General features: G+C 34.3%; 1 long non-coding RNA gene across 1 annotated transcript in view; it reads right to left on the reverse strand.

The window, feature by feature from the left end:
• The window catches only part of LOC108306029, a 65,847-nt gene that overhangs the window by 13,403 nt on the left and 41,646 nt on the right, over window positions 1-10,798 (reverse strand). Inside the window, exon 3 of the long non-coding RNA XR_001825977.1 lies at window positions 5,780-5,791. This is a non-coding gene — a long non-coding RNA (uncharacterized LOC108306029). The remainder of the gene's footprint in view (window positions 1-5,779; window positions 5,792-10,798) is intronic.

Below are 10,798 nucleotides of genomic sequence, written 5' to 3' on the forward strand. Positions count from 1 at the left end.
TTTTTGAGATGGAGTTTCGCTCTTGTTACCCAGGCTGGAGAGCAATGGCGTGATCTCGGCTCACCGCAACCTCCATTTCCTCGGTTCAAACAATTCTCCTGTCTCAGCCTTCCAAGTAGCTGGAACTACAGCCATATGCCACCATGCCCAGCTAATTTTTGTATTTTTAGTAGAGACAGGGTTCAGATAAAATTTTTTGTTTAGTATATTTCTCTGATAATATAAATTCACATGAGCTAACTAGTTAACCCAAATCAAACATTTCATGAGATTTTTTAAAAGACATAAAACAGAAAAAATACATCTCAATTTCAATTTAGCAGTAGTTCAAACTAAAGAACTAACCTCAAGTTATGGTCCATAATTTTCTAAAATTCAGTTACTAGATATGGGTGTTTGTGTGTTTTCAGAATAACCAGTGAATTTGTTTTTAATTAAAACTATGAGTAAATGTTATAGAATGCATCATTTTTAATATTCATAGAGTTAACAATAGAAATATTTTTAAATAGATAGAATTTTAATAAATAATTATTAATATGTTTTATGTGAATAGTTTCCAGACCAAGGTTCTATTTGTATTATTAGAATGCCTTTCTATTTGTCTTGGATAATTTTGAGCTCTCTTTATTTTACTAGTTCAAACTGAAGCTATTTTTACCTTCCCTTAGGTTACAAGTTTAAAAATTATATTCTTTTATATCTCTAAGTATTTTACCTTCTACTTGTCTCTGCCCTCTCCAACACTTGAATAAAGTTAGAACTCACTAGCTGTGATAAAACCAATTAAAACAAAACAAGTCTATACATAAGTAATATGTAATAAAACTTTACAGGTAACAGATCATATTCTCCTCCTCCCTCATTTGCCCACTTAATAAAATAATCAGATTCCTCTTAAAGAATATTTTTGAAAATATACTTGCCTTGTCTAGTTACTATAAATTCTACTTTATAAAATAGAAATAATACCTAGTTTATTGACAGTTTTTAGCATAAGGGCTGTTGAATTTTGTCGAAGGTATTCTCTGCATCTATTGAGATAATCATGTGGTTTTTGTCTTTGGTTCTGTTTATGTGTTGGATTACATTTACAGATTTGCCTGTGTTGAGCCAGGCTTGCATCCCCGGGATGAAGTCTACTTGATCGTGATGGATAAACTTTTTGATGTGCTGTTGCATTTGGTTTTCCAGTATTTTATTGAAGACTTTTGCATTGATGTTCATCATGGATATTGGCCTGAAATTTTCTATTTTATTTGTGTCCCTGCCATGTTCTGGTATCAGATGATGTTGGTTCGTCTCATATAATGAGTTAGGGAGGATTCCCTCTCTCAAAATAATAAAAAGCTATTTAGGACAAACCCACAGCCAATATCATACTAAATGGGCAAAAACTAGAAGCATTCCCTTTGAAAACTGGCACTAGACAAGGGTGCCCTCTTTCACCATTCCTATTCAACATAATATTGGAAGTTCTAGCCAGAGCAAACAGGCAAGAAAAAGAAATAAAGCATATTATATTAGGAAAAGAGGAAGTCAAATTGTCTCTATTTGCAGATGACATGCTTGTATATTTAGAAGACCCCATCATCTCAGCCCACAATCTCCTTAAGATGATAAGAAACTTCAGTAAAGTCTTAGGATACAAACTCAATGTGCAAAAATCACAAGCATTCCTATACACCAATAACAGACTAACAGAGAGCCAAATCATGAGTGAACTCCTGTTCACCATTGCTACAAAGACAATAAAATACCTAGGAATACAACTAACAAAGGACATGAAGGATATCTTCAAGGAGAACTACAAATCACTGCTCAAGGAAATAAGAGAGGGTATAAACAGATGGAAAAACACTCCATGCTCATGGTTAGGAAGAATCAGTATCGTGAAAATGGCCATACTGCCCAAAGTAATTTATAGATTCAATGCTATCTCCATCAAGCTACCATTGACCTTCTACACAGAACTGGAAAAAACCACCTTAAACTTCACATGGAACCCCTATACCCCAGCGAGTTAGAAGGAAAGCGCCACACTCTGAGTTCCAGTTAAGAGTCCTTTATTGCCAGTGACCAAGAGCCAGCTCGTGCTCAAAATCTCTCGGCTCCGAAGATCTGGATGTGATTTCCTTTTATACTTAACCTAGAAGAGAGGGGAGAGGGAGTCTAGCTGAAGTAGAATTTTACAGAAGCAGAACAAGCAAGTTAGTAGGAGGAAGCTAGTAACCAGGAGGCAGGAGGTTCCCATAGTTGCTGATTACTAAGAGTATTTCCATACAGTCATCAAGAGGGTAGCAGGGGGGACTTTCCATACAATCAGTCACCAATGGGGGATTTTCACAATAGCAGGTTGACTTGCCAAGCAGGATGTGGTTACAACAATTACAGGTACTGAGAACAGCGTGACCCAAACCTCAATGGTTCAAGGCTCTGAGTATAACCTGACCCAGTAATGCACCTGAGGGGGCTGTGGCAGGGAGGGTGAGCTAAGCTGGAGCTTGTCAGGCTTATTTCTAAGATGGAGTAAGGCTAGTTGATTTCAGAAAAAAAAAAAGAGCCTGCATAGCCAAGACAATCATAAGCAAAAAGAACAAAGCTGGAGACATCCCACTACCTGACTTCAAACTATACTACAAGGCTACAGTAATCAAAAAAGCATGGTACTGGTACGAAAACAGAGATATAGACCAAGGAAACAGAACAGAGGCCTCAGAAGCAATGGCACAAATCCACAACCACCTGATCTTTGACAAACCTCACAAAAACAAGCAACGGGGAAAAGATTCACTGTTCAATAAAAGGTATTGGGAAAACTAGCTAGCCATGTGCAGAAAGCAGAAACTGGACCCTTTCTGACACCCAACACTAAAATTAACTCCAGATGGACTAAAGATTTAAACATAAGACCTAACACCATAAAAACCCTAGAAGAAAAGCTAAGCAATACCATTCGTGACATAGGAATAGGCAAGGACTTCACGACTAAAACACCAAAAGCAATGGCAACAGAAGCCAAAATAGACAAATGGGATCTAATTAAGAGCTTCTGCACAGCAAAATAAACTATCATTAGAGTGAACCAGCAACCAACAGAATGGGAAACAATTTTCAGAAGCTACCCATCTGACAAAGGGCTAATGTCCAGAATTTACAAAGAACTTCAACAAATTTACAAGAAAAAATAAAAACAACCCCATCAAAAAGTGAGCAAAGGATATGAACAGACATTTTTCAAAAGAAGACACTTACGTGGCCAACAAACATATGAAAAATGCTCATCATCACTGATCATTAGAGAAATGCAAATCAAAACCACACTGAGATACCATCTCACACCATGCCATGTGTATACCTATGTAACAATCCTGCAAGATCTGAACATGTACCAGAGAACTTAAAGTATAATAAAAAAATAAAATAAAATAAAATAGAAACAAAGCAGTAGGTGTGAGTCACTTAGTTTATTCACATTATGTGCAAATAGATAGCTTTGATTTTCTATGTCTTCTAGCTTTAGTTTTGCTTATTTTTCCATCAAAATATTAATAATTGCCATTCTTTTCCCCATGAACTCAATGTAGAAACTAGTTTGAAGTTTCTTTGACATTATGATTTTTCATTATACAGAATTTGAATATTCAGCCAGGCATGGGGGCTTGCCTCTGTAAACTCAACAATTTGGGAGGCCAAGGCAAGCAGATCACAAAGTCATGAAATGGAGACCAGCCTTGTCATTATGGCGAATCCCCATTTCTACTAAAAATACAAAAATTAGCTGGGCATGGTGGTGCACGCCTGTAGTCCCGGGTACTCTGCAGGTTGAGGCAGAATAATTGCTTGAACCCAGGAGGCGGAGGTTGCAGTGAGCCCAGATCACACCACTACACTCCAGCCTGAGTTATAGAGCGAGATTCCATCTCAAAAATAAAAAAAAAAAAAAAAAATTGAATCTTCAAAGAATCAGTTAGAAATTGAGTATTTTATAAATTTCTTTTAGCTTATTTTATTCTATCTAAATTCATCTCCATTTATTTTTAAATGAAAGTGGAATCTTTTCCAACTACCTCTACTAATTATAAAAACGTCAAACTTGTTTACTTACCTATATAATGATATTCATGCCTATTTCCATATGTTTTGTGTGATGATCTCTTTGAGTAAAAGTTTATATGCAAATCATATTCATCACATTCTTGTAAATCACATTTTAATTTTGTAATATGACAACTGTAAAATTTTTACATAATGATGTAATGATTTTTACCTATCTACTACTGCAAACATCGTTGATTGAAGGGTTCCAGATAGTAAGAAATGTAGTTCCAGTCCTTATTATTCAGCAGCAAAGGAGTAACAAACAAAAATGAAGATTATTTTTTTTTTAAATTTTGTGTTTGCTGGCATATATACATTTAGGATCTGCCTACTTTTCTGAGTTAAAATCTATATCTAAGAGAGTGAAGTGTTTACTTTTGGGTATGTGTATGATATACGTAATAACTGGGTATTAAATCCTTTTGATCACACCATATGGAATATCCTTTAATACATATGCTCCTCAGTTCTAGGAGCAGACTTCATGGTGTAGCAGATGATAGCTAAGTCTAAAGACACTAGGCTATAGATCATCTAGTGATGGTTACACTAAAAGCCCACACTTCACTGCTATGCAACAGATCCATGCAGTAAAACTGCCCTTACACATATTAAATTTACACAAGTAAAAATATAAATAAAAATTATTTTCGCAAATCTAAGTTTCACAAAAGATGATTCATGACTTTATTTTTAAACTCCATTTTCCTTTCATTAGTAATAATTCTCAAAAATATTACCTAGGATGGCTATGCTCTCAGAATGAAATTAAAGGAATAATTAAGTTACAGTAGGTCCTAATCTAGATAAAGAGAAAGAGAAAGAAAGAAAAAGAATGACAATATACTCCCTTAGCCATAATGTATCTAATTAAGATACATTTAAATAATTTTTTTCTAGTTTTCAAACTGCCTTCTAGATAGTTACCCAAACAAAATACTAACACTTGCCAATGAATGCATTCAAGAAGTATCACATCAATGCAGCAATAATGTGGTCACAAATTTTATCTTGACAATAAAAAATTTCACAATCTAAAATTATGTTAATTTCATGTTAAAGAGATGAGTTCACACTTGGAACATCAAAAGGGGGGAAAGCAGCATAGCCTAACAGTCAGTGAAGAAATGCTTTAGATACAAAAGCCCATGGATGTATCTGAGATGGTGTTGGATATAGAGAAAGCAAGGTGCTGCCATTAAAAAAGTGATGTCGTGGTAGAATTTGTTTTTTCAAAAAGAGGAGAGAATATATGGAATGATTTGGATGTTAGATACAGCAAGGTAGAAACAGCAAAGGTTGTTGTAGGTAGAGCTGTGAGGTTAGAGGAGAATCAGGTTTCTATTAAGAGATTAAGTAAAGATGAGATGGATTGGTTGGTTGGGGCTGGATCATGCTACACCTGTACATCCTGATAGAGGATTTCAAAATTATTCTTAAGGCAGATGCTATGGACTGAATGTTGTTTTCCCTAATTCATATGTTGAAGCCCTATTCTCCAATGTGATGGTACTTGTTACTGGGGCCCTTGAGAGTTAACTTGGTAATGAAGATGAAAGTGGAGGCCTCAAGATGGGATTAGTGTCCTTATAAGAGACATGAGAGCCCTTACTTTTTCTGCGCATCATGTAAAGATACAGCAAGTAGTCCCTCTAGAAGACATGAAGTAGGCCCTCACCAGACATTAAATCTGCTGGAGCCTTGAACTGGACTCCCCAGCCTCCAGAACTGTGAGAAACAAATGTCTGTTCTTTAAGGCACCTAGTCTATAGTATTTGGTATAGCTGCTCATATTGACTAAGACAGCAGTGGAGAGCCATATTAATGTCACTCTATGCCATTTAGTGGCATACAGCAACATTATAACAACTGCTTTTCAAAAGCTTACTACAGCCACAGTTCAAAGAATAACTACAAGAAGAACAGAACTTGAGAATTTCCACTGTGAAAAATGAATATTCTAATGTGCAAATACGTCTCTTATATTAAAAATAAACTATTTTAAGCAAGATTATATGTATTTAAACAAAGAGCAGTAAGTGCAAAAGTTGCTCAAAATTTGTATGTGCAGTCTAATCAATAGTAGGAGTAAATTATTAAGAAACTTAAGTTGCTAACATGCTGCACTCTAGAAGCAAAAACAGGACTAAATAAAATGCATAAAAACATCTATGTTTTTCTGCAACTTGTGTGTTTTACCACCAAAATCCATACAAATATAAAACCATCTCTTTACTAAGACAAAAAAGAAACTGCTGATACTACTGAAACAGAATAATCTGGCACTAGACATAAAAAGAAAACTTTCCCCACTGTAATATACATATAGCACAAGGGTTTTTGTTGTTGTTGTTTTTGATTTCTAGTAAAAATGGCAGGAAGCAAACCTACTTCTCAAAAAAAGATTGAAGATATAATTTTGACATTAACCCATTATGAAATTTAGAAACATTACTACTGTGAAATCTCACAAATTCTAGAATAAAACAAACATTACATTTTTATAAAACAAAATTCAAAGGATTAATCACACCTAGTATCATGGTTCTCATAAATTTTAATAAAGATTTCAATTTTTAAAGTCTAAACTTTGATGCTTAGCAAAACTTTCAATCTAACCTAAATGTAAGTTAAATAAAATATCATTAGCAGATCTTACAGTTTATGTAACCTCTATACAGTCCATCTGAAGAAATTACTTGAGTATAAACTTCAGAAAATCAAGAGAGTAACTTAATAAATATAAAGACTGGACCAAAGTGTATTACATCTAATTTACAAATATAAAGAGCAGTTTTCCAGAGATGGTAGCTTTAGTGCAGAGCTGGGGAATAATCATGAAAAATGACAGAAAAAGATGAGAGTAGAGAAATTTCAGGTTGGTTTTATTCAAGAAAAAAGAGAATTTCACAGAACAAATATTACATCTGATATATTAGAATAACTTAAAGAATAAAATTTCATATTAAAAAAGTTTAAAAAGAAACTTATACAAGTTAGGAAATATAGTTGTCACATTTAACTTGAATATGTAGTTTTGTTATATTTAATTACTCATCTAATGTTTATTTTACTCCAGTCTTACAGTAACATACATTAACATAATTGCTATACCTTTAGCAAGGTCAAAGAGTATTTCATAACTTCTTGACTTTAGAGTTTTATAAATGATTTACTTTGGCCAATACAAAATTAGGAGATATATTAAAGGCAAAACTTTAAAATATGCACGCATGGTTGGGATTCTCCTCTCATGCTTCTTCCAACTGCATAAAGCAAACCTTCTTTGGATAGCTGTGTTCCAGGGTAAGATATATGTGGAACAGATTACATCTGAACTTGAGACCTGGAGAGATCCTAGCTGAGCCTAACCTTATAGGCTATGCCCCACAATATCACTGCACGAATGTGTTTATTACAGGTGTTCATTAATGAACACCTATAATATCATTGCAGTATATACAACTGGGCTCAGCCAGCTAATATTTAACACCAGCTAATATGCTGATTAGTGAGCAAGAAAAAAAAATACTTATTTTTGCATTCTTTTGAAATTATGTGTTTGCTTGTCATATAAAATAGCTGTCAAACAGTGAGCATTATATTCTTATCAATATAAGGTCAATGCTTTACATTTCTTTGTGTTTTTATAACTCGTTTTTTTCTTTTCTTTTCTTCCCTTCTCCTTCCCCTTCCCTCCCTTTCCTTTCTTTTCTTTTTTCTTTTCAGATTAAGTCCCCTGTTGCCCAGGCTAAAGTGCAGTGGCACAATCTCGGCCCACTGCAACATCTGCCTTCCGGTTTGAAGCGATTCTCCCACCTCAGCCTCCGGAGTAGCTAGGATTACAGGCATGCACTGCCAGTCCCGGCTAATTTTTTGTATTTTAGTAGAGATGGGGTTTCACCACGTTGCTCAGGCTGGTCTCCAACACCTGAGCTAAGGCGATCCACCCACGTCGGCCTCCCAAAGTGCTAGGATCACAGGCCTGAGCCATGGCTCCCAGCCTAGAACTTGATTTTAAACAAAGATTAGTATATTTATTTGTGATAGTGAGTACAATGTTAATGTATTGAAAGCTGATACCATAAAGTACAGATGAGAGAAGCTGGGAGGTTGAGGAATGAAGAATAGATATGAAGTGCACTATTGGAGAAATCTACAAAATCAAGAGCGAGTGTACTACAAATATTAGAAAACAAATGAATGTTTATAAGTCCTTCCATATCTTCTAAGGTTATTGAAAAAAAGGATTATAAAAGATATTTGAGAATATGCTTCAGAAAAATAACGGTAATCCATGGAGACAAAAAATAAAGAACAAGTAAATTCATTGATATAAGATATTTTCAAAGAATTATTTAAAAATTCCTTTTTGATAAGAGAATAAAGAACAATCCAATAATAATGTCTTTCTTTGCTAAGAATATATGTGTCTCAAGGAAAGAAGAGCATAGACATGACATATGTCGAAATGATATTTACATGCAATAGTATATGTACATTGACATATAGAAGATAATATATTATCTCTAAAATTATTTCTGTTTCTAACTTGTTCCACCCCAAATACTGATGTTCTTTCTTAAAATGTAACTAGCTTCGTTTGTCATCCTTGACCACACATATCTTGTAGATTTTCCAGGTTTAATGCAATGATGTTGTGGGGATTATAGCTTTTTATTTTAATTAAAAGCCAAAAGTATCTTCTGAAAAGGAATTGATGTTTTAGAATATAGGCAACATTGTTTGAAAATTTAATTTATTCATAAATATGAACAACAAAACCAAAATGCAACTAGGTGTCATATGGCTGCAATTGTTTTTAAAGTGATTTTATATTTGAGTAGAACTAATTATCAGTATCTCTACTCAGCAAGCTGGCCTGGGTTGGGGTTCATACACAATTGAAGAAGTAGAGAGCTCTAACACTGCTATCAGCATGCCACTGTTATATTGATTACCATTCAAAACACTGTCATGAAACTATTGATATTTTTCTACCAGCCTATTTTATTGAGTATCATCGGTGGCAAAGTCATTATTAAAGTTCTATTTTCTTTAATTATATCACATAAATTGTCATGGTGATTATAAGAAACCCAAAGATCTCAAAGTTCCCCACAGAGCAAAGGACAAGCTTTCAAAACCCTTGCATTAAAAAATGGGCAGTTTGGTTGAAGCACTTCTTTTGAAAAATTACCAAATATAAACAGCTAGCTCTCATCTACAGTAATCAAGAAAAGATAATATCAGAAGGACAGAAATCATCCAGGCAAGGATGAAACCTTCGCAAAATTACATGATGGGACTTAGTACTTTACTATTTCAGTTTCAAAGAGTACACTGATCCAGTTCTCCAGATGTATTCGGAAATTTGGAAGAAGAAAAGAGTGTCGTCTTTAATTAAGATGAAATGAACCTGTAAAGGTATTACTACTATAGTTAGTGGTTTTATGGCAACAGATTTATAAGCATTCCACAAATAATAAAAATATTTTGTAATTATATGAAATGGATGTCACTTCCCCATATCCTTCACTTGGTATATCTTTAAAACATATGACAATTTTGTAGAGAATATGAATATGTAAGTCCTGATATTAAAAATATATAATGCATATATACTTAATCAAAACAGCAAAAAGTCAGGGAATCCTAAGCAGAGTTGGAGTCCGTGAAGCCAATGGCCTGTTTGGGTAAGGAATGCCAAGGTCATGAACACAATCAAAGAAAGCTAAGAAAATATTCCAGACTGAGGAAGACCGAAGAGATAGGTCCAGTAAGTGATATGCATAATTCTGGATGGATCCTGAACTTATAAAATGACATATTAGGATCATTGGAAAAATATTAACATGTCTAAATAGACAGTAAAACCAGTGAAAATATCCTGATTTTTATGGTTGTACTGTTGTGATGTTAGATTGTGGTTGCTCTCAGGAAATAAACACTGAAATAGCAAGCAGTAAACAGACCTCATATATGCAAAATAAATGTGTCTCAGAAAAACGTTTTGTATGTATATATCTATGTATCTATTTGCATGTATATATAGACATACATGTGTATATTTCTATGTTGACAGAGTGTAAGATGAATGTGGTTAAATATTAACAGAAAAACATGGTGAGAGCACATGTGATATCTTACTACTATTTTTATCACTTTTCAAAGCTTTAAAATATTTTAAATTAAAATTTGAAAAGAAAAGAATTCTATTGGAAACCAAGAAAACTGCTACATTTAGGAATATAAATAGGAAAAGAACTTGTCCATGTATAATCTGAGATGTCTACCTTGTTATACACTCAGAGTACAAAGAAACTAAGGAGGCTATGACAGAGAAAGTAACTTCTTAAATTTCTGTAGTTTTAATACTGAGCAATTAAATCAAAGCCATTGAACAGTAGACTCCTTTTCCTATTCTTTTTATTTTCTTATCCCCTTCCTTCCTTTTCTTTCTTTCTTTTCTTTGTTTGTTTTTTTTACAAATTACTAATAAAACATCGAATCCGGCCAGGCGCGGTGGCTCAAGCCTGTAATCCCAGCACTTTGGGAGGCCGAGGCAGGTGGATCACGAGGTCAAGAGATGGAGACCATCCTGGTCAACATGGTGAAACCCCGTCTCTACTAAAAATACAAAATATTAGCTGGGCATGGTGGTGCGTGCCTGTAATCCCAGCTACTCAGGAGTCTG

Source organism: Cebus imitator, unplaced genomic scaffold (genome assembly GCF_001604975.1).
Source record: "Cebus imitator isolate Cc_AM_T3 unplaced genomic scaffold, Cebus_imitator-1.0 Scaffold69, whole genome shotgun sequence".
NCBI lineage: Eukaryota > Metazoa > Chordata > Mammalia > Primates > Cebidae > Cebus > Cebus imitator.